Here is a 24250-nt window from a genome sequence, read left to right on the forward strand (position 1 = left end):
GTTTTCAGATTGCCAAGACGGGATCCGGTACTTTCTCCTCGAGGGACTATTTCCCTGTATACTCAGAAGACTCCTCATTGCCTGGAAGCGATTGCAGACGTGAACACTGAATTCTATTGCAGATAGGAATCGGCACTCGCTCCACAAGGGCCTATATTCCTATTCTCTAAAGACTCCCTTCTGTCTAAGACGTTATCGCAGGTACGGAGATCATGAGTTATATTGGCAGATTGCAGAAAGGAAACAGTACTTGCTCCACGAGGGCCCATGTTCCTAGAATCCTTTACAGACTCTCTTCTACTCTAGAAGTCATTCCATATACAGATATTGTGAGTTCTTATTACAGACTGTTCAGAGGAACAAGTGCTCGCCTACGGCTCCTGTTCCTGAATGTACTGAAGACTCTCTGTTGCATAGAGACCATTGCAGACATCTACAATTGTGAGTGTACCATCTTCTACTGGTTATGTATCCTGCATACCCTGTCTACTCACTACCTATAGTCTCTCTCTACAACTCAGCAACCCAGAGATTATAATTCCAGTATCAGAAGGACTTCAGCCCTGCGAGCACATCGACTCATTACTGCCACCACTGGTGGTTCAACTTCCAGTTTAATAAAGAACTATCTGTATTTGTTTCATATTCCAGCCTAGCTAGTGGTTCCTCTCAGGATCTCCTCCTGGGGGCGCTGTCATCTACCATCGGCCCAGGGATTCACCATTTCCTTTAGTGGTCTTTCCTTACACTACTAGCAGCATCATAAAGACTGCCACTCTGTGGGAGCCAATCACTATGGACCACTAACCCCGCATACAGAGGTATTATCAGATAGCTACTCTTCTTTCTATGGGACTTGTCAACAGCCTAACATATATACAGAGTGCTACTCTGTAGTGGAAGTGTGATAGATTGCTATCCCTGTAGCGTAGTACAATAGATAGCGAACACTGCCCTCCTGGTGGGCGCATCACTAACAGAGTGCTAGCTCCGCCTATGGAATTACATTACCAGCTCCTCTCCTCAGAGAAGCACCACTGAACAAGATTGCTGACTCCTCCCTTTACAGGAGCATCCAGCAGCAGTTCGCTAACAGATTGCTAGCTCTGCCCTCCTGACAGGGTAAGCATAACTTCTCCTCTCTGAGGGGTTGATCACCAACAGATTGCTATCTCCTCCTCTCTGGGGAGTAGTTCGCTACAGATTGTTAACTCCTCCCATCTGGAGGAGTTAGCAATCTGTAGCGAACTACTATATTACAGCCTCCTTCCACTCTACCCTCCATATCCTTAAGATAATATCTTCCTCTTCTCCTCCACATTAATACCTGAGATTTCCTATCCAAACGTCCAAAAGAAAAAAAAAAAAATTATACAAGCACATAAGCAAGGTTGAAAAATGACTTAATTTTTAATGTGGAAACTAAAATAGCATTATTCAATAAGCAAAACAATGCAAATGTGCTGCATAAATAGCCATTGAATTTCAGAAACCATGCCACAGAATTTTATAACCTTTGCCACAATCTATTCCTGAGCTGGCTGCAGGAAGATAGGAGCTCTGCTTAAGAACATAAGAAAATGCCATACTGTGTCAGACCAAGGGTCCATCAAGCCCAGCATCCTGTTTCCAACAGTGGCCAATCCAGGCCAAAAGAACCTGGCACGTACCCAAAAACTAAGTCTATTCTATGTTACCATTGCTAATGGCAGTGGCTATTCTCTAAGTGAACTTAATAGCAGGTAATGGACTTCTCCTCCAAGAACTTATCCAATCCTTTTTTAAACACAGCTATACTAACTGCACTAACCACATCCTCTGGCAACAAATTCCAGAGTTTAATTGTGCGTTGAGTAAAAAAGAACTTTCTCCGATTAGTTTTAAATGTGCCCCATGCAAACTTCATGGAGTGCCCCCTAGTCTTTCTATTATCTGAAAGAGTAAATAACCGATTCACATCTACCCATTCTAGACCTCTCATGATTTTAAACACCTCTATCATATCCCCCCTCAGTCGTCTCTTCTCCAAGCTGAAAAGTCCTAACCTCTTTAGTCTTTCCTCATAGGGGAGTTGTTCCATTTCCCTTATCATTTTGGTAGCCCTTCTCTGTACCTTCTCCATCGCAATTATGGAGAAGGTACAGAGAAGGGCTGTACCCTTCTCTAAAATGCTTTTAACTACTTAATAGAAATTTTTCCATGAAGCTTTTTTATAATACAGATTACTAAAAAGCTGCAGATTTCTGTGAAAATCTGAATCTTCAAGCAGCTGATGGAAATCTGTGGATAACTCTATGTAAAGCAAACAGTGAATATTTATTGACCCCATAGACTGCGTGAGTAAATGAGGGAAAATCTATGACTGGTTCCTTTTCAGTAGTGCATACTTTTCTATAGTGACAAGGTGGCTGATTATTCAGAAGTATAACATTTAGCCAGATAACTTTATTTAAGGATAATTATCCTGCTGAATATCCCTGAAAATTTATCAGGATAGCTTTAGCTGGTAAAGGGGGTCATTTATCAAAGTGCTATATGGAGTTTTAGCATGCATTAAGGAATTTTCGCATGGAAAAAATGCCTTTAACGCACGCAAAAATGATATAACGCTTAGTGTGATGCAAATTAGAAAAAGGGGAGGAGTTTAGGGCAGGATTTGTGGCAAAGTGGGCTGGCTTCATAATTTGCAAAGCCATATTGCACGGCTTTAACTACACCTTTTTCATTTGCGTAATACCGTGTGATAGGGCTTTATCGCACTATGAGATGTTTTCGCAAATGCTGTTTTTAGTAGTTTTAATCTCCTGGAGATCCAGCCTATCTATCAGGGCCCTTCTACGAGAGAGAGAGAGAGAGCTTGATGGACTCTCTACCTGGGTAACATCAAGCTAGGTTGCGAGAACATTGTACAATTCTCATCTTTGAGTGAGTTTCCTCACTCCGAAGGTCATCAAGTCTTCACTGTTCTGTTCGTACATCTCACTTTGAATGTCAAAGTGGCCCCTAACTCCTACACTAAAACCTAAACCTCACCTCGAGTGACTAGGTAGGCCTCATAAAGAGGTATAAATACCTACCTAGTATGAGGGCATTATGGCTAGGCTCTTTCTCTCTCTCTCTCTAACGCTTTGGAGTGATTTTTCAAAGGAGTTACATTGTATAAAAGTAGCAATTTTCAAGAGCTTATTTATTTATGTGAAGTCCATTTACATGTATAAAACCTGGAAGGCCTTCGACGTCCTCGGGGCCTGCCTGAGGCCTGCTTCAGTCTTCGCCTGGACTTCCTGGTTTGGGCCATGCCCTTCTCCCTAGGGGTCGGCCCGCAGCTCTTCTCTCCAGTTATAGGGCCAGCCAGGTGTGGCCCATCTGAACTCCTCCCAGGGAGTTGCTTGGACTGCCTGATGTTCCTGCTTGCTCCTGATGTTCCAGTCCTGATGTTCCAGCTTGCTCCTGATGTTCCAGTCCTGATGCTCCAGGATGTGGGACCCATGCCTCTGAGAGTTCCTGCTTCTTTTCTAAGTTCCTAGACTCTTGCTTCTGATTCCTAGTTCCAACTCTGGAGGACCCGAGGGGATTCCACCTCCCTGGGCTGAGTGACTTCCTGAGTTTCTCCCACTCTTCTCGTGGTCCACTCTTCTCGTGGTCCACGACCAGCCTCTGGGCTGTGTAGGGCGCGAAGGAGGCAGTGTGGTCCGCGACCGTCCATTGGGGCTGCCCGTTGGCAATGGAATGGTAGGGTGCCTGAGGGTCCTGCTAATCCCTCTTGTTTCAGTCTTTGTCCTGAACTCCTCTGTGCTTTGCTCCAAATTCCAAGGCCTTGCTTTCTCCGCTTCAGTCCTATGCCAACCTGACCTCCGTCTGGCCTGCCGCCTCTGCTGCTCCATGTGGCAGGTCCGAAAGGGCTGGGAATGGTCGGAGGACTGTTCAGAGACCACCATAATAGTGTGGTCTCCCGGGACGTGCAGGTCGGCAGAGTGGCCGGGACTTGGACTGTCTTCACCACTGCAAGGGCACACCTCACTTCTCTTCCACCTAGAGAGCCTTGGTATGCCAAGCCTTGAGTGCTTGCTCGAGACTGATGCTAGCCATAACAGCTATACTTCCTAGACCTACAAAATAGTGCTGGTCAGAGAGTAACATAGTGTGGGCCATGTTATGTAGCTGCCGCACGTAGTGAGGGCAAAGGTAGCGCCGGCGCCATTTTGAAGATTGGCAATACGGCCCACGTGCAGGAGGTCGCTCCCGGACCCCTGCTGGACTTTTGGCAAGTCTTGTGGGGGTCAGGAGGCCCCCCCAAGCTGGCCAAAAGTCCCTGGGGGTCCAGCGGGGGTCCGGGGGCGATCTCCTGCATGTGTGACATCGGGAGCCAGGAACCAAAATGGCGCCGGCGCTACATTTGCCCTGTCACATGATAAGGGCAAAGGGCCACCGGTGCCATTTCTCTTAACGCATTCGTGGCCAGAGAGAGGGAGATCGCGCCGGGACCCCCCACTGGACCCCAGGTAATTTAAAACATTTTGGGGGGGTTCGGGAGGGTGGGGGATTTGTTTTAAAGGTTCGGGGTGGGTTTTAGGGTTTTTTTGGTGTGCCGGTTTTCTCGCGCCCTATTTAACGATACAATACAAATGCCCCTGACGATAAATCGGGGGCATTTGTATTGTATCGTGCACTCTAACGATTTTGGACGATTTTAAAATTATCTGACGATAATTTTAATCGTTCAAAAATGATTCACATCCCTAGTTTCTTCTCAATGCTTCTTGAAAGTGGACTCTGTTTCCAACAAACTGAAATCCTTAACTGCTGACTTTGATTCACAGTGCCAGGTTGTTGCTGGAAAGTTATCTGCCTTGAAAGAAGAAGTAAAAACAGTGAAGTCAGTTCAGGCTTCACTAGTGCAAGAGCTAGGCAGTATTTCCAGAACAGTTGAGATGATTGAAAATAGACTTAGGTTCTTGAACCCCTGCTTTCTTAACTTTCTCCATATTATTGGCGAATTACCTAGGTTAAATTTGCATAGATATTTTTAGGAGGTCTTAAATATTTCCCCAGCATAGTTTCCTCTCTTACTACAGTCTGTTTTTTTACCTGGTAGGAATAATCCTTAGATTCCTGATAATTTAGAGTTAACAGCTTTTCTAGAATCTTCACAATATGAGGTGGCAGAGAGATACATTGTTAGTATCCTTTTTTGCTGAATTAGATCCAAGTAAATTGATGAAGGCATACTTCCAATATATGAATGTTCAATTTACGGGGTAGAATGTTCGTATTTTTCCAGACTTAGCCTGTGCTACCCATGAAAGGAGGAAAGGATTTCTATCCATGCATTAGGAAATGTGCTCTTGGAGTGTCCTTTTTGCGCTATCCTTCTAAATGTGTTGTGAAGTTCCAACAAAATTCATATGTTTTCTATACACCTGAACAATTGAGAGCATTTGTTGATTCCAAAAAATTGTCCACTAGTCCTGCTTCTTCTGTATATGTTATAGTAGGAAGTATAATAGAGACATGTTAAGGCAGTTTCTTTTTGTTTGTTTAGGTTTTCTTTTTTTGCCTCATTTACTACCTCTCACTCCTCTTTTTATTATTTGTGGACTACTGGATTATATTTTCTTTTTTCTGAATGCATCTATTTTCTTGATATATTGTTCTCTAATCATGTTTTTCTTTTTAAAATCTTTGTACTTTGTTAAAATAACATACATTTATAAGTAATTTAAAAAAAATACAATAAGCACCTACCACTGTTGTCAATAATTACATCGCTATTAGGTTTGTTCTCCAACATAAACACTCCTATTACTGTCATCTAGCTTGTATGACATATTCACTAAAGAGACAGCATAAACACTGTGCTGTGAAAAGGTGAGTAACTTTCTTGGATTTCTGACACTTCTAGCTCATTAATATGAGGCAGTCACAACACCTCTGAGAAAGGTGGGTGCTTACACATCTCTGAACACTTTGTGATTACTCACATCTACTTTAATCATTAATTTTCAACTGTTAAAATGTAAGAGCATAAGAAGTCAAACAACAAGTTTCTTTTAACTTAATCACGTATGCTGTACAGAAATCCCATCACCAAAAAATGTTTTATATTTAATAAACGACCTTTATAACGCCCTGCAGTGTTCTTGGGCATTGCTGCTCATTTGTTGTACTGCTAAAGGGCCATTTTTAATCATTGGTTGTTCACAATTCAACTATATTTTTGCTTTTTGTTCCACATCCTTTACCGAATACGTCATCGAGTTTAGGACGCTTGTGTCTGAGCTGCACTGGGATTTGGGCTGCCTGCATGCGGTCCTTCTCGAAGGGCTGAGTCCACGCATCAAAGATGAGCTAGCAGCTCGAGAACTTCCGGACACCCTGGATGCATTGACCTCCATCTTTGTGAATGCTCGCAAGAGATCAGAGGATCCAAGAGGGTGGCTACTGGCACTCCCTGTATCCATCCAGCACCTTCCACGAAGACCGCTGTTCCGCAAGATACCGATGAAGAGTAACCAATGCAGATGGGTCACAGCCAACTATCCTCGAAGGAGAAACGTCGCTGCCTAATTTCAGGGCTATGTATATACTGTGGCCAACCTGGACACACTGTACCTGCCTGTCCAATCTGTCTGGGAAATTCCCAGGCCTAGGTTCTGCTGGAGGACTTCTCCTAGGCATGACAGCACCCTCTCCTTGAACTACCTTGGTTGAAACTTCACACTCAGCAATTCGAATGGGGCACCTTACAGCTTTCACAATGGGGCAACCTCTGTCATAAGGATTGCTTGGAGGTCATGTCACCCCTGCCTTGCTTAACCACCATGATGTCTCTCCTGGGTCTCCCACTGCAGTACTCCACTTACGCCGATGTATTTTTGAAGAAGGCTGTGGACACGTTACCACCTCATCGCTCATTTGATTGTGCGACAAATTTACTTCCAAATTCAGAGCCTCCTCGTAGAAGGGTGTACCCATTTTCGCTAACAGAATAAGGCTATGTCATGTTGCACCCGTTGGTCGCAGATGGCTGCGATCTTTGCTGCTCACCTTATTTTGCCCTAAAACTCCGAGTCTTACTAAAATGGCCACCTCTGCCTCTGCATGCCGACCTCCCTGCCGTTCCTGGGATGGCATGGGCGATCCCGGCCACCATCTTGAATCTGGTGAAACTTAGGGCACGCGCAGGCGCGCCTGCCTCCATCTTATCCACGTCATGGTGGGAACCTCGGGGGCAACCCCTCCGCATGACGTCACTGTCTACGTATACTTAAGCCTACCAAATCTTCCTACCAATGAGTTAGTAAGGATTCCATCTTGCTTAATTCCTTTCCTCAGAGACGCTTCGCCTCGCTGTTCCTGCGTTCCAGACTGAGTGTCTCAGGTACCCGCTCCTCGGGGGCCTTGCTGCACTCAGGGCTATCCGCTTCTTGGAGACGTCTAGAACGGGTAGATGTGAATCGGTTATTTACTCTTTCGGATAATAGAAAGACTAGGGGGCACTCCATGAAGTGAGTACCTCTCCCTACTTCTTCAGACGACCCTTCAGTGTTCCTGCTCCAGGTCTCCGCTGCTGCTTCCATGATATCTCTACTGCAACACTACGGAGTGAGTACTAGACCTGATCTACAACTGTGCTTCTCTTTTGCTGTGCGGATCCTCGGGTTACCCCGCTCTGCGGACAACTACCAGATCCATGCTGCCTTGTGCCTGCTGCCAACATCTATCTCCAGCCTACCCTGCACTGCGGACCACTACCGGAGCTACCATGCACAAGAACTACCAAGAAGTAAATATTTCCCGGGTTACCCCACTCTGCGGACCGCTACCCGAATCCACCTCAGGTTTTCCTACTCCAGGACTGAGTTTACATACCTGCTCCTCGGGTTTCTCTTTGCTGTATAATAAATATGTCTCCTGTGTCCATCACTGTTGAGACCCCGCCTGTCGTGGAGAGTCCCCACAGGCCCTCCTCCCTGTGGGTAGAGTTAGCTCTCTCACAACCCAAGGGCCCACTAACCGAGTTCAAGTATAACAGATTGCTAACTCCATGGACCCGGCTCAGCTCTCAGCCTTACAGGCCATCCCTGGCCTGGCCCAATGGATTTCGGAGCAACAGAGGACTTTGGAGACGTTGACTACTGCCTTTAATCAGTTGAACGCCAGACTGAATACTTCTCCTACTTCTGACCAGAATGCATCACCCCCGGTGGTCACTGGGCATACTACAGTTTCTTTGCCTGCCCCTACTCGTTTCTCACATGCACACATGCATGCACACATGCACAAGTGTTCCCACGACCTGATGGTCTTTATTATTTCCAGAATCAAAACCCAGAGATAATCTGTTAGTGAAAGCTGAAAAAGAGTCTTTGGAGAGGATTGTTTGTGTATTACCTTATTCCACTAGAAGTGATTGTATACGGAAGATCAGGAAGCGTTTAAAGATCTAGAAGTATCTTAGTGGAATGTACAAAACAAATCACATTTGTTTACATAGCTCTCTTTATTTTTCCTACTTTTAATTTTTAATGGAAATTGGCCACTCTCTGTCTTAGTCATTTTTTATTTTTATTGATATTGTAATCATGATGTATTTTTATTCATACCTACTTATTTAAGTTTTATTTGTTACAAATTATTTTAACCTTTAATTTAAGGTTTGTATTACTTTGATCGGTAAATTTTACTGGAAAACGGTATATAAATTTGTTTAAATAAATAAATGAATCATTAATAGTCACTGGAATTTGTGGTGTAAAATCTTTTAGCAATGTGAGGATGGATATTTGAGTTAAGGGTTGGTTTTATATGGTGTCTCTTATATTATAGGTGGTGATATAGCCGAGAAGGTGTGCAACGGTGCCGGTGATTGAACTTGGAGGAAGTGTATTTTAGGTGAAATATAGTAGTTGTATGGGTTGGGGGGTGATATATGGTATTGTATTGTAATGTAAGATAACATCTGTTATTAATTTGTGTGAAGGTGCAATAATCTGGAGGGTGGAAGGCCGGAGGGTCTCGTCGTCTCCGGATGAAGTGGGAGTGATTTGTCCCCTGAGGAAGCTGCAGCGAAACGGGGATCCCTGTTGGGACGTTGTGAACTGCTCCCTTGGAAAGAATATATTTAGGATTTAATAATTTGTGTTAAGCACTTTAAGTGAAATATGTATGGTGCATCTATTAAAAGGGAATAGATGGGTTTAATGGGTGGGGAGTGTATGTGGATGAGTGATGTAGTGGGTATATGTGATGTTAATATACTGCTGCTAAATAAGTGTGTATATTTATGTACATTGGGTTGTACATGTTTTTGAATTATTGTAAACATCAGTGGATGTAATTAATAAAATGATAAAAAACTGATGTGTATGTATTATGTTAAGCACTGCTGATAAATGGTAATATTGATAACAAAATTGTTATGAGATTACAGTAAACTGTGAATGTTAATGCTATAAAAATGAACTCATAGGGTTCCCTATGTATGTTGTGATGTGATGAGTAGGGAGCTTGTACTCTCTTAATTTGTGATTAAACGAAATTACCCAGAAGGACCGATACCCATTGCCACTAATCTCAGAACTGTTTGATAGGCTTCAATGGGGTCAAAATATTCTCCAAGTTGGACTTGAGAGGGGCCTACAATTTGGTATGGTATGTCAGGCGACGAATGGAAAACCGCTTTTAACACCCATGATGGCCATTTCAAATACCTGGTAATGCCCTTCGGCCTTTGTAATGCCCCATCGGTGTTCCAGAATATGATGAATGAGGTATTCAGGAACATGGTCTACCGGTGCGTTGTAGTCTATCTGGGTGACATCCTGGCATTCTCACGAGACCTCCAGAATCATCGCCGAGATGTCTGCAAAGTACTTCAGTGCCTAAGGGACAATCGCTTGTATGACAAGCTTGAGAAATGTTCTTTCAAACAAGAGACTATTCCTTTCCTCAGTTACATGGTCTTGAGTCAAGGCTTCCAGATGGATCCCCAAAAGACCAAGAGCATCCAGGATTGGCCCCAACCAATGGGTCTCAAAGCACTTCTTAGAATCCTGGGATTTACTAATTACTACCGGTCGTTCATTCCACATTATTCCACATTGACTGCTCCTCTCACAGCCATGACCCGCAAGGGAGCCAATCCCTCGCAGTGGTCACCCGAGGCCACACTAGCCTTTCAGAAACTTAAGGACGCATTCCTTAGAGAACCATGCTTATGCTATCCGGATCCCTGACGACCTTTCATCATCAAAGTTGACACATCCAGCGTTGGTGTTGGTGCAGTCCTGAGCCAGCATTCTGCCAATCACACCTTACATCCCTGCTCATTCATCTCTCGCTGCTTCACCCCTGCGGTACACAATTATGGAATCGGGGATAAAGAATTATTGGCAATTAAGCTCGCCTTTGAAGAGTGGCGCCCCTGGCTCGAGGGGGCTCAGCACCAGGACACGGTATATACAGACCACAAGAACCCTGAGTACCTGCACCATGCACAACACCTTAATCACCGGCAGGCCCACTGGTCTCTCTTTTTTACCCGGTTCAATTTTTTGCTACAGTACTGGCCAGCCGACAAGAATACTTGAGCTGACGCACTTTCCCGGTCCTTCATCACCGAGGACGTTCCGGATTTTCCATGTCACATCATCGACCCAGACAAGGTTCTTCTTTCTGCCACATTCACTGTACCACCTGGGAAGATGATGGTCCCCATCCACTTCGTAGAAAGATCCTTCGATGGGCACACGACATCCTAGTCAAACCAGAACCCTATCGTCACTCCAGAGGTTCTACTGGTGGCCAATCATGAGGAAGGACGCCCAAGCATACATGGAGTTGTGCCCCACCTGTGCCCGTCAGAAGCCGCCAACGGGTTGACCCTGGGGTCTCTTGCAACCACTGCCCGCACCCAGTGATCCATGGACACACATTGCCACTGATTTCATAGTGGATCTTCCTCCTTCCAACGGCAATAATATCATTTGGGTCATGGTGGACCGGTTTTAAAAAATGACTCACTTTGTGGCTCTACCTGGCCTTCCTTCAGCCCCGGAATTGGCAAGACTGTTCATCTGCCACATATTCCGACTCCACGGACTCCCGAGGCATATACTCTCTGACCGGGGAGTGCAATTTACGGCCAGGTTCTGGAGGGCCTTATGTAAAAAATTTGACATTGCCTTGGACCTTACGTCAGCTTATCACCCGCAGGCCAATGGTTAGATGGAAAGGACAAATTGGACCTTGAAGCAGTTTCTCCGGGCATACGTAAACTCACAACAAAATGACTGGTCCGAGTTACTTCCTTGGGCTGAGTTTGCCCTTAATTCTCATCTCTCTGCATCCACCGGGTCTTCACCCTTCCAAGTGGTATATGGACATCAGCCCCTGCCTCCACTTCCGTTACCCCTGTCAGTGGCCTCTCCTGCAGCTCAGGCCACAGCTCAAGAGTTGCATCAACTCTGGGATGACACTAAACGCCTTATACAACAAGTTGCCTAGAAGTCCAAGAAATGCTATGATATCCATCATCAGGCAGCTCCTCAATTCAGTCCTGGTGATAAAGATTGGCTCAGTACTCGATTTATCCATCTGAAACTATCTTCAGTCCACTTCGCTCCCAGATACATCGGGCCATTTCTTGTACTTCGTCATCTGGGCCCAGTTACATACAGCCTACGTCTGCCCTCATCACTCAAGATTCATACCGCCTTCCACGTCTCATTAATTAAACCTCTCATTCTATCCGAATTTTCCAAAAAGCCGCCTGAACTTCAACCTCTGGCAACGTAGGAAGATGACACTTGTCAAGTACAGGACATCCTGGATATATGGAAATGAGGAAGATGATGGGAATATCTGATATCATGGGAGGGCTTTGGGCCTGAAGAAAACAGCTGGAAGCCTGCAACTAACATTCTTGATAAAGAACTGATCAAGCAGTTTCATACTTCTTACCCAAGAAAACCCCAAACCCCAGGGAGGGGCCCTAAGAAGGGGGTACTGTTACGCTCCATGGCCACAGACAGCTGCGACCGCTGCTGCTCACCTCTCTTTTTACTACTTTGGCTCCACTGGGTGAACTTGCGGCCTCTGCCAGCTACCACCGGCCTTCCGGCCTCCATTCCCGGGCCTGCCTGAGCAGCATGGACACTGCCGACTGCCATCTTACCCTTGGGGTTCCCTAGGCGCGCACGTGCTCCCCAACCTGCTTTAACCACATCATGGCAGGAACCTCGGGGGCATCCCCATCAGATGATGTCATTCAACTCCGATACTTAAACTCACCAGCCCAGACAGCCGGTGACTTGGCAACGAGTTCACTTGCTGTATCCTCCTACTTTCACTTTAGCGTTGTTCCGGTTCCTGTTTCCGTGGTGTGAGACTATCGGGTACCCGCACCTCTGGGGCCTTTCCTCGCCTCTTGGCTATCCGCTCCTCGGAGGGCCTTTCACCCGGACTCCTGCCTGCCTCACTTCCCAAGGCTTCCTATGGAACTTCTACTTGTCTTCAGTCACTGTGAGTACCATGCTGTGGAACCTTATTGTGATATCTACATGGGAACCCTCTCTGGTGTACCCCGCTCTATGGACCATTGCCGTGATTCATAGAGGAGCCACCTCCGGGTCTACCCTGCTCTGCGGACCCGTGCCGTGATATCTCTAGAGGAACCCTCGCCGGTGTACCCCGCTCTGCGTGCCACTACCGTGACCTCCCACCGAGGAACCCCTCTTGCGTACCATCTCTATGGACCCAGTATACTACAGTGTTGTAACTTTTCCTCGACATCCCCGCTCCTGCAGCTATTGCCTGACTCAAGTCATACAAGCTGAGTCTGACATCAGCATCTGCGCTGTCACTCCGTGGCCCGCCTCCTGGGTTCACCCTCTCTTTCTCCATCTATACCTCTTCTGTATGTCATCCTGCACCGAGGCTCCACCTCCCAACGGTGAGGCTCAGCGGGGCTCCTCCCCTGGGCGGTACCACCTCTCACCTCAGCCAAATGGCCCACTTACAAATCCTAACACTGTGTGCCCAATTCCCCAAAGAATCTCCACCCCCTTAGATAGCGTCCAGTACATCCATACCATGTAGGACTCCCCATCATAGAAGGTCATGAACCAGAGGTGGAAAATCTGAAGAGGGGTGTTTAACATTGGCTGAAAAGAGGCTGCCTTTGGGTAGCTCTTTGAGATTCCACTCAATGCATTCTGTAAAGGACTTAAATGCTGCAGCATCTGTCTTGCACAATGTACAGAATATCTGTGGCCATGCAGTTCAATATATCATGGAGTTCATTTGAAATTTGTAGGATGATCCTTTATTGGTATTAGTTACAACATTGTGCCTTATATATTTTACAGAGTAAAACAGTGTTTGAACAGCAAGTGTCGCTGCTGATCTTTGGTTTGAAAATATGTTTTTGTTTAGATAAATGTGAAATTTTTTTGAAAGTGCTGATATCTCTCTTCTCTGGTCCCCTCCTCTGTCCCTCTACTCTGTCTCTTTCCCAATCCTCTACTCCTCACTTATCACTGCATCTCTTGTTTTATCAGCCCCATGTGCTCCATCAGTAATCCATAATGCAGCCTGTTAGATGAGTTCTTTCAGTAATATATGTGCTAAAAAGTTAATGCTTGATCTGAGGCAGATGTTCAATTTTAGGTCTTAGTGAATGTACACTAGTGTGTGGAGAAATGCATACCATGATATTTCCTGTGTGCTCATGCTAACATGTTTGGGGACCATTTAAGTGTGTATTATAGGATCTTAGTGCATACATGCTATTTTTTTGTGCATATTAAGCTTTAGTGCTATTTTGTTTTCAGTTTCTGAAAACAAAATAGCATGATAGACATTACTCGGAGAACACAGAAAACCAATGTGCTGTTTTATTGCAAACAATAGAGCAAAAGCCCTCAAACTATGATCCATGGACAACATCCAGCCTTCTGTACTTTGCCTCAATCTGCATGAAAAATAAAGAAGCCATGCTGCAGTCCTTGCTGGAGGAAGCAGACTGCCAGTGACACAGAGCATTACCCTCAGAATTTTGGAGTCAGTTGCCCTAGAGAGACACCAGCAAAAGAAAGAAAATGACAGCCTAGAGCATCATCGGGGTAAAAGAGGAGCCAGGAGCATGGGAGTGTCACCAGTTGAAGAGAAAAGCCAGAGCATCACTGGCAAAAGAACAGACTCAGTGATTTGGAGCATGGTTGACAGAGAGAACAGCAGAGTGTGGGCTAAACACACCACTGTAGGAAAAGGAAGGCAGATCCCTAGCAGACATAAAGGGATATGGTCACCTATAGCCTCCTGAGGGGAGGGAGGAGAAAGAGGAGAGATGTTGCTGGGGAAAGAGAGTGGGGAGATGCTGCTGGAGAGGGAGAGAGAGAGAAAGCTATTGCTTGGGTAGGAGAAAGAGAGGTGATGCTCCTGGGAAGGTAAAGAGAGTGGGGAGAGGATGTTGCTGGAGAGTGGGAGATGTTGCTAGGGAGAGAAAAAGAGTGGGGAGAAGCTAGAGAAAGGGCAAAAAGGAATATGCTGAAGAGAGGGAGAGATAATATCAGCGAGAGAGAGGAAGGGGAGGAAAAGAGGAAGAGAGATGCTGCTAAAGAGAAACAGAAAGAGGAGATGTTGCAGAGGAGAGAGAAAGGGGGAGATGCTGCTGGTGGAAGAGGGGAAAAGCAGAAGAAGAATGGGGAGATGCTGGAGAAAAGAGAGAGCATTGGGAGGAGGATAGATGTGAGGAGAAATGAATATCCTAAGAGGGTAGGAGGAAGAGAAAGATGGAGGTAGAAGAAGAGTAAGAGGTAAAAGGAGGCCAGAATTTAGGAGTAGGCAAAATAGGCCACTGCATAGGGCACCAAATAGTAGTGGTGTGCAGCGATAGAAATGTAATATTCATTTTTCAATTTGTTATTGGGAGTTTTTTCCTCCTTAAATTTTGGTTCATGGAATATTTGATTCTTGTGAAAAAAAATGAATCAAACATAACCTCCACCAAAAAAAAATAAACCAACAAAAGAAAACAGGGCCTCCCAAGGCCTCCCATCCCCACCATCCTTCCCTCCCACCTGGAAAAATGCCGGGGCCAAGATCTCCCCTGCCTCCACTTACCCAGTCTGGTGGGGATCTGCTTGCAAGGCCTAGGCCCAGGTTGAAGCCTGGGCCTTGCAGAGGCCATGGATGTTGTAGGATGCAGCAACATCATCCTCAGCCTATGCATGGCCGATATCTCGGCTGGAGCCCAGGACCAGGCCCAATGCCAGAACCCGGCCTGGAGGCTGGGTCCCAACACCTGGGACTTGGCCTAGGCCGGAGCTCGGACCAAGACCCAAGACTGTGGCCCAGCTCAGAGGCTGGGTCCTGATGCTGGAACCTCAACCCAGACTCACGCCCAACATCTCAGCCAGGCCTAGAAGCCAGGTCCCGAAGCCTTGTCCTCAGCCACCATTTTAATGTACGTCACTGCCCAACGTACAATGCTGTATATCAAAATGGTGCCGTCTAGTGAGGGGAATGTGCCAGAATTAATTAACTCCTGTGCGATCATAGCAGACAGCATCAATTTACAAAGAAAGAAGAAAGAGGACTCCATTGTCACTGCTTCAAGGCCTGGGCTGGACCCTAGGCCAAGGCCCAGGCATTTGAACTTGGCCTTTAGGCCAGGCCCTGGCGTCAGGCCTGGGTGCGGGCTAAGGATCTGGCATTATGACCAACCTGGTGGCTACTTTGGATACTCGATGGATCAGGTAAGTGAAATTTTTTAGGTGCTCTGGTCCAGGCCGAGGCCATGGCATCAGCGTGGGCCTAGGCTGAGACCCTGGCATCACACTTAGGCGTAGGCAGTTGTGCTCTGGCCTAGTTTGAGGTTCTTGCTCTCTTGCCCCTGATTTGGGCCTCTGGCTATGCCCTAGGCAAGGCCTCATCTTTGGGCTTAGGCTTAGGCTGAGGCACTGGCATCATTTATTTTATTTATTTATTTATTTATTTAAGGTTTTTATATACCGGCATTCATGATAAATCACATCATGCTGGTTTACAGTAAATCAGAGGTGCATAAAAAATACAAACAGGAACTATAGTGCGGAAGACAGCAGTTACAAAAAACAGGGATGCTTAAACTGGGAGAGGAAGGAAAGAAAAGGTTAATAGCATTTGAAATATTTACAGCGAACAGAAAATTGAGCTGGTTGTGTTATAGAACTTGAAGTTGTGGGGCATTAGTTGGAGTCCGGGAAAGCTTGTTTAAAGAGCCAAGTCTTAAGTCTCTTCAGGCCTCTGTCCATGTTATGGGTCTCAGCCTTCATCCTAGGTGAGGCCCTGGCCTCGGGCCTAGGTCTAGGCTATATGCATTATTTTTAAATTAATGAAACCAATATGTTTAGTTTTGTTTGGAGGGGCCATCGATTTGTTTTGGGTCTCTCCAAATGAAATGAATTGCCCTTATTTGTCACATTTTGTTTAAAACAAATGCACATCTTTACCAAATATCCAGGCCAAAGATGAGCCTCTTCTTGCTGTTTTAGGGCTATTTGCTTCAAAGAGACACCACTCTGCCTCTGTGCAAATTTACCAAGAGTGAAAGATGAGAGAGAAATAAGGAGGAAGGAGAAAAGTGAAGAGATGGTGATGTATAGGAAAAAAGACAGAAAAAACAAAAATGTAGCAAGAAATAGCCTGAAAGAAATCAATATAGTATATAGGTGCTAGAGAAAGATGGAAAAGAAGAAGAAATGGAGAAAAAGAGAAACAACAAATGAGACCCAGGAAATAAAAATTAAAAAATGTTTCATCTCCCAATTTACCGCTATTTGGTTTCTTGTGCAGCCTCGGCTGGAGCTTTGAATAGCATTTATTTTATAAATTAATTGCTTATTGCTCTGCTGTCCTCTGTGATCCCAGTTTCTCAGTAGGTACTGCTTTTCCTATGTGTACTGTTTGGGCATTCTAGCATGTTATTATTGCTGCAGCTGGAGTTGTTTTCTGGTTCTGTGCTATGAGGTTTGTTCTGTAATAAATAGGAAAATCCACTAAAAGCTGTAGCATTTGGAGTAACTTACATCCTATAAAATGCACAAGTAAAACTCAAAAAGTAGTAATTGCTGAAGAGGCCTATGCATGGTACACCCAGGGACCATAAATATACAGTTCACAGTGTAGCATACCGAGTCTGCCTAGGGTTTCCTGCCAATTTAAAGACCTGTCTCTCTTGGTCTAGGTAAGTAAAAGACTGACGTATTTTAGTCCAAACTCAGCTTTTATTAAATCATTTGGAACCCAAGCCCAATGTCACAGTAGAAAGGGGGAAGGAGGGCTTTGCAAGTAAATCTTTGGCCTGATCCCCAAAATACCTGTTTTGATGTGGATAAATTTATGCATGTTATGATTTTACATGTGCAATTTTAAGCAGCTGCAAATCTCTTTAAGCACCTACAGCTATACCACATATATATTTCACATGCAGAAGTTCTAAGTTTCTGAAAATTGGGCAGGCCCAGTAACTCAGTGGCAGAGCTATGCATTGTTTATGAAGAGGAGCTGAGTTCAATTCACAAATCAGCTCTTCTCTTCCCAGGGCTTGCTGGGAATGCTGCAGAGGCAGCAGTTACAGCCTCCAGAGTAAAGGCAGTCCCATGAAATCTACTGGCCCCCTGAAAAAGGAGCAGCACTGCAATGGCTGATCTGAGGAAAGGGTTATTAAAATTGATGGGGGGGGGGGGGGGACCCCAGCCAGTTGCAAATAAAAGCTCATGGTACAATAGCCTAATTGAATCTAACTCCTCCTAAGATGGAAGCTCATATGAATAGGAGAAAATTGCCAAGCCATAAAATAATAATAACAAAATAAATTTACCCTATGAATTGTACATATGATCAGTTCATAAAAATACATTTGGCTTGGAATATCAAGTATCTTGAAAATAGCATACTTTCTCTTTGAAAACTGCCCCTGTATTTATAGAGATTTGCACCTGCTTTTTCTACTGGCACCTTCTCTGTGCAAAATTGCATGGACTGTTGCCTCCCTTGGCCTAACCCCTCCCTAGGAATGATGCCATGAAAATGTGGTTTAAAGTAGGTGCATTGTGCAAGTTAAAAAATACCACACTATGCAGTAAGGCCTTAATGTGAGAGTAATGATGGTCCCTCAAGACGATTCCAAGGTCATGCTTGAATTAGTCCACACTCACATGTAAATGAGGGAGCAAGATATGCAAATGAGACATTACTGGGTCCATGAGAAATAACAAGTTTGGAGAGCATACCATGTTATTTACTGTGGGCCCAATAAAGGCTTAACATGTAACATCTATCTTGCACCAGGTGTTAACTTTTTATAGGGCCTAGAAAGCCATGAAATTCCTAGTGCAAACCAGCCCAAAGTGAAAGGGAAGGTTTCAGAGTGGATTTTCTCCCCCCCCAACTCCTCCATAAAGATTGTGCTACCCCTCTCCATAGGAATCGCATAGCTCCATCAAGAACATCCCACTTCAGAGTCCTTCTCACAAAAATTGACATCAGTCACCTCAGGGCCATCCTCTATCCCAGAAGTCTCCACCCAACTAGGTAAATAACAACTGATCCCCCAGACACCAGATTAAGAGGTCTCTGGGCCCCAATGGCATCTTTCCTCCTTTATCTGACAATGGATACTGAAGATCTGAACCAAAGAGAAGATCTCTCCAGTTTGCCTGTCAATTTTCAAAACAGTACTGGGAGGGCACTAGAGGTGATAGTTACTCTCTGCTATAGCTCCGTTTATGCTTCTGGTCCAATCCCATCTAATATGCAAGTCTATTCTCAAAGATTAATATATTATTAGGTTTTGTTGCTCAGCTGCAGGATGGGGATACACTGTACTCGTTGGGTAGGTTGGGTGGGGGTTTGATTTAGCAGCTTTGGGAGAGAAAAAGGAAACCTTTTTATAATAAGAACATAGGAACATGCCACACTGAGTTAGACCAAGGGTCCATCAAGCTCAGCATTCTGTTTCCAACAGTGGCCAATCCAGGCCATAAGAACCTAGCAAGAACCCAAAAACTAAAGGCCGACTTTTCAAAGGGTTATGCGCGCCGGGCCTATTTTCAAAAGGCCTGTCAATGCGCGTAAGTCCCGGGGCGTGGCATGGCCAAAGGCCTCCGCAAGGCTGCTGGCCGGGGATCTCGCACCAGCAGTTGGCCGGCACACGCAACATACTTCAGCCCCACAGCTTAAGTAAGTTTGGAAATAAAAGGAAAACAAAGAAAAAGGTAGGGGGAAAGGGCGGGGGAGGTAGGAGAAGGGAAGGGAAGGTCGGGTGGGGGGTAGGAAAGTTCCCTCCCAGGCTGCTCTGATTTCAGAGCAGCCTGGGAGGGAACAGGGGAAAGCAGTGCGGTTCGGCGTGGGCTCGGTGTGCGCAAGGTGCACAATTGTGCACCCCCTTGTGTGCACCGATCCCCGATTTTATAACATGCACATGCCTGCATGCGCATGTTATAAAATTGGGCGTACATGTGTGCGCGCCAGGTAGCACGCGTACATGTACGCCTGCTCGCAAGTTTGAAAATCTACTCCTAAGCCTATTCCATGTTACTGTTCTTAGTAATAGAAGTGGCTATTTTCTAAGTCAACTTAATTAATAGCAGGTAATGGACTTCTCTTCCAAGAACTTATCCAATCCTTTTTTAAACACAGCTACACTAACTGCACTAACCACATCCTCTCGCAACAAATTCCAGAGTTTAATTGTGCGTTGAGTGAAAAAGAACTTTCTTCGACTAGTTTTAAATGTGCCCCATGCTAACTTCATGGAGTTAGTCCTTCTATTATCCGAAAGAGTAAATAACCGATTCACATCTACCCGTTCTAGACCTCTCATGATTTTAAACACCTCTATCATATCCCCCCTCAGTCGTCTCTTCTCCAAGCTGAAAAGGCCTAACCTCTTTAGTCTTTCCTCATCGGGGAGCTGTTCCATCTCCTTATCATTTTGGTCGACCTTCTCTGTACCCGGCGACGTGCGTAAAGCCCCGGGACACGTGTAAGTCCCGGGGCTTTACTAAAGGGGTGGGAAGGGGGCGGGATGTGGGCAGGGCAGCCCAGGGTCAGAGGCGCCAGGCACTGCAGCCAATTGCCACTGTGCCCAGGATCACGCACCAGCAGTTGGCTGGCACGCGCAACTTACTTTAGCCCCAGGTCTGAAGTAAGTTTTGAGACAAAAGATTGAAGACCAAAAAGGTAGGGGAGAAAGGGCGGGGGAGGTAGGGGAAGGAAAGGAAAGGTGGGTTGGGGAGTAGGGAACGGGGGAAGGCAGTGCGGCTCGGAGCGTGCTTGGTGTGCGCAAGGTGCACTATTGTGCACCCTTTTTGTGCGCGCCAACCCCGGATTTTATAACATGCGCACACCTGCATGCACAAGTTATAAAATCGGGCGTACATGTGTGCGCGCTGGGTAGCATGCGCACATGTACGCCCGCGCGCTCCTTTTTAAATTCTACCCCAGTATTCAAGGTGCGGTCTCACCATGGAGTGATACAGAGGCATTATGACATTTTCCGTTTTATTCACCATTCCCTTTCTAATAATTCCCATTCTGTTTGCTTTTTTGACTGCAGCAGCACACTGAACCGACAATTTCAATGTGTTATCCACTATGAAATATTGAATTGTTTTTATATGACTTATTTCTGTTATTATATGTATACACATTGAACTACATGGAATGCTAAATGTTCACCTTTTTTATTTTCATTTATTTATTTAAAAGTTTGGGGCGGGATACAATTAAACATATATAATTGTTAAAACAGTATGTTTTACAGAATGATACTACATGTTTATGATTATATTTGTTCTCGTTTGTGGTTGAATTAAATTTATTTAAAAAAATGATACTGGATGATTTCTCATGTTATTTTATACTGGACATGTGGATATAAGGTTTATTTTTTGTTATTAATAAGGCCATGCTACATCTCATAGGATCTAATTTGCATCATCAAGTCCCATGCTAGAGATTCATGAGTGTATTTACACACAATTGCATCTCATAAATTCAACATGAGCATTAGCATTACTTTAATGCAGGCCTATGTTAAGAATATAAAAACATATGATATGCCATGCAGAGTCAGATCAAAGGTACATTGAGCCCAGCGTCCTGTCTCCAATAGTGTTCAATCTGGGTCACAAGCAGATCCCAAAAAGTAGATCCATTCCTTGTTGTTCATTGCCAGGGATAATGGCTTTCCCAAGTCTACCTGGCTAATAATGCTTTATGGACTTTTCCTCCAGGAGTTTCTCCAAATCCTTTATAAATCCAGCTTTGTTAGATGCCTTGACCACATCCTTTGCAACAAATTCCACAGCTTGATTGTGCATTCAATGAAAAAAAATATTTTCACAGAATTGTTTCAAATCCCATCCCATTAGTGTTCTCTATTTTTTTATTTATTAAAATCTCATAGCCTTCTGTTCCCAGTAGCATCTAAGTGGATTATAATCAAATACATAAGCAATAAAAAAAAAAAACAATCTTATAATTCAAGCATAAAACTGAATCCATCCAGAAATACTTCAGTGCATATCTAAGAAATCTAATACATCCCCACTTAATCTAAACATACCAACCTTAGCCCAACATAAGACTAGGACTCCTCACACTATTCAAAAATTAATCAAATGCAGATGGAAACAACCATGATTTTACCAGTTTTCTAAACCTTAAATAACAGGTCTCACTGCAAACTTTCCAGGGTATCTGATTCCAGATTCTAGGTGGATAGCTACTAAATTCAGTTTTATGTGTCACTATCAGCCATGCCATCCCCACAGCGGGGTGGCAAATAATAACTGAGAAGTCGACCTCTAATCACATCCTAAATTTGACTTCTAGAATCTCCATCCTGCACCTTTCTATAGTATTTTGATGGTACCCATGCATACCACAACAATTATCTTCTCCCCCCACAGTGCTGTATAAAATCCTGTTTAGGTGATGTGTGAAATCAACTAACTTTGGACCAAGCAAAAAAGTTACCAAGCAACCAGCCACCTATTTATCTGCATTCTTTCACACAAACCACAGTGGCAGTCTTAACCCTTCTTTACTGCACACATGCCCCTGGACACCAATTCTTGGTGCCAGAGCATAATACACCACCTGTAAGGCCATTCCTAGCTCCAGGATCAATCCCTACCATACCAATGTAATGATTTCTTTCCAGGTGATTTTGCACCTCCAAAGCAGCACAAGGGCTACCAGACTGGAGGTGGGATTGCTCAGCTGAAGATCTCTTCTATAGTTCTCTGTCTTCCTCAGCTCCTCCAGGTCCGCCACCCTAGCAGACTCATTCTCTGCGAGCCAGGAGCTTTATGTACCGGCTGCACAGATACATTCTTTCATCAGCAGGTAGAGGATCATGCATATGGTACTCCGTGCTATAGACTCCATCTCAGTGATGGATTTCTGTCTGCATCTTAATGTGGTTGAGTTATTTATAGTTATATAAGGAGTGGGGACACTTAATCAAATTTAAAATCCCCTAATAAATTTAAGAGTCTTTATTTTAATCTGCCAATGATCTGCAAAAGAACTGCAATTAATCAATTGCAAAATTCAGAATTATTTACTCAGGCTTATTTATGTGAATCCCTAATTGAATCTGCTTGTGAAAAATGCCTCTCCTAAACTTCTAATTTGGGTAACAGTCTATATAGGGAACTATGATACTGAGGTGGATGGCAGAGAGGAGCATGAGTGGGCAAAATCAAACACTTCAGATTACTTCATTTATTTATTTCAAAATTCTTATAACCAGCTCACCTAGGCAACAAATTATTCTAAGTGGAGAACATTAGTACATATACATTATAAGATATACAACACAATAATTTAAAACATTTTAAATATAGTTAACCAAAAGCTTGCACAAATAGTGCTTCAATTAGTTATAAAATAATTTAATGTCTGTGATCTCTAAAGCTCAGCTGGCAATGCATTAAAAAGGGTTGACCCCATTACAGAGAATGCACATCTGAAAGTTGTCTGTGGACTTGTTTCCCTAAGGGACAGAAACACAAGCTAAAGTTTATCCTTTGAGCACATTTGCCTAGGAACCTAAAATTGCAATACATATTAGGGATGTGAATCGTTTTAGGACGATTAAAATTATCGTCCGATAATTTTAATATCGTCTTAAACCGTTATGGAACACAATACAATACAGATTCTAACGATTTATCGTTATAAATCGTTAGAATCGTGAGCCGGCACACTAAAACCCCCTAAAACCCACCCCCGACCCTTTAAATTAAATCCCCCACCCTCCCGAACCCCCCCCCAAATAACTTAAATAACCTGCGGGTCCAGCGGCGGTCCGGAACGGCAGCGGTCCGGAACGGGCTCCTGCTCCTGAATCTTGTCGTCTTCAGCCGGCGCCATTTTCCAAAATGGCGCCGAAAAATGGCGGCGGCCATAGACGAAAAAGATTGGACGGCAGGAGGTCCTTCCGGACCCCCGCTGGACTTTTGGCAAGTCTCGTGGGGGTCAGGAGGCCCCCCACAAGCTGGCCAAAAGTTCCTGGAGGTCCAGCGGGGGTCAGGGAGCGATTTCCCGCCGCGAATCGTTTTCGTACGGAAAATGGCGCCGGCAGGAGATCGACTGCAGGAGGTCGTTCAGCGAGGGTTCCGGCGCCTCGCTGAACGACCTCCTGCAGTCGATCTCCTGCCGGCGCCATTTTCCGTACGAAAACGATTCGTGGCGGGAAATCGCTCCCTGACCCCCGCTGGACCTCCAGGAACTTTTGGCCAGCTTGTGGGGGGCCTCCTGACCCCCACGAGACTTGCCAAAAGTCCAGCGGGGGTCCGGAAGGACCTCCTGCCATCCAATCTTTTTCGTCTATGGCCGCCGCCATTTTTCGGCGCCATTTTGGAAAATGGCGCCGGCTGAAGACAACAAGATTGAGGAGCAGGAGCCCGTTCCGGACCGCCGCTGGACCCGCAGGTTATTTAAGTTATTTGGGGGGGGGTTCGGGAGGGTGGGGGATTTAATTTAAAGGGTTGGGGGTGGGTTTTAGGGGGTTTTAGTGTGCCGGTTTTTCAATTTTTCGATTTTTAACGATGTTCCGGCGAGGGATGGGGTTCGAGAGGGTGGGGGATTTAATTTAAAGGGTCGGGGGTGGGTTTTAGGGGGTTTTAATGTGCCGGTTTTTCGATTTTTCGATTTTTCGATTTTTAACGATTTTTAACGATTTTTCACG

At 44.9% G+C, this 24250-nt stretch overlaps 1 protein-coding gene across 1 annotated transcript in view; it reads right to left on the bottom strand.

Annotated features, from left to right (window-relative positions):
• SPAG16 (sperm associated antigen 16) overlaps positions 1-24250 on the bottom strand; it is a 1286809-nt gene that overhangs the window by 45764 nt on the left and 1216795 nt on the right. The window lies entirely within an intron of this gene.

Source organism: Rhinatrema bivittatum, chromosome 6 (assembly GCF_901001135.1).
Source record: "Rhinatrema bivittatum chromosome 6, aRhiBiv1.1, whole genome shotgun sequence".
Taxonomy (NCBI): Eukaryota; Metazoa; Chordata; class Amphibia; order Gymnophiona; family Rhinatrematidae; genus Rhinatrema; species Rhinatrema bivittatum.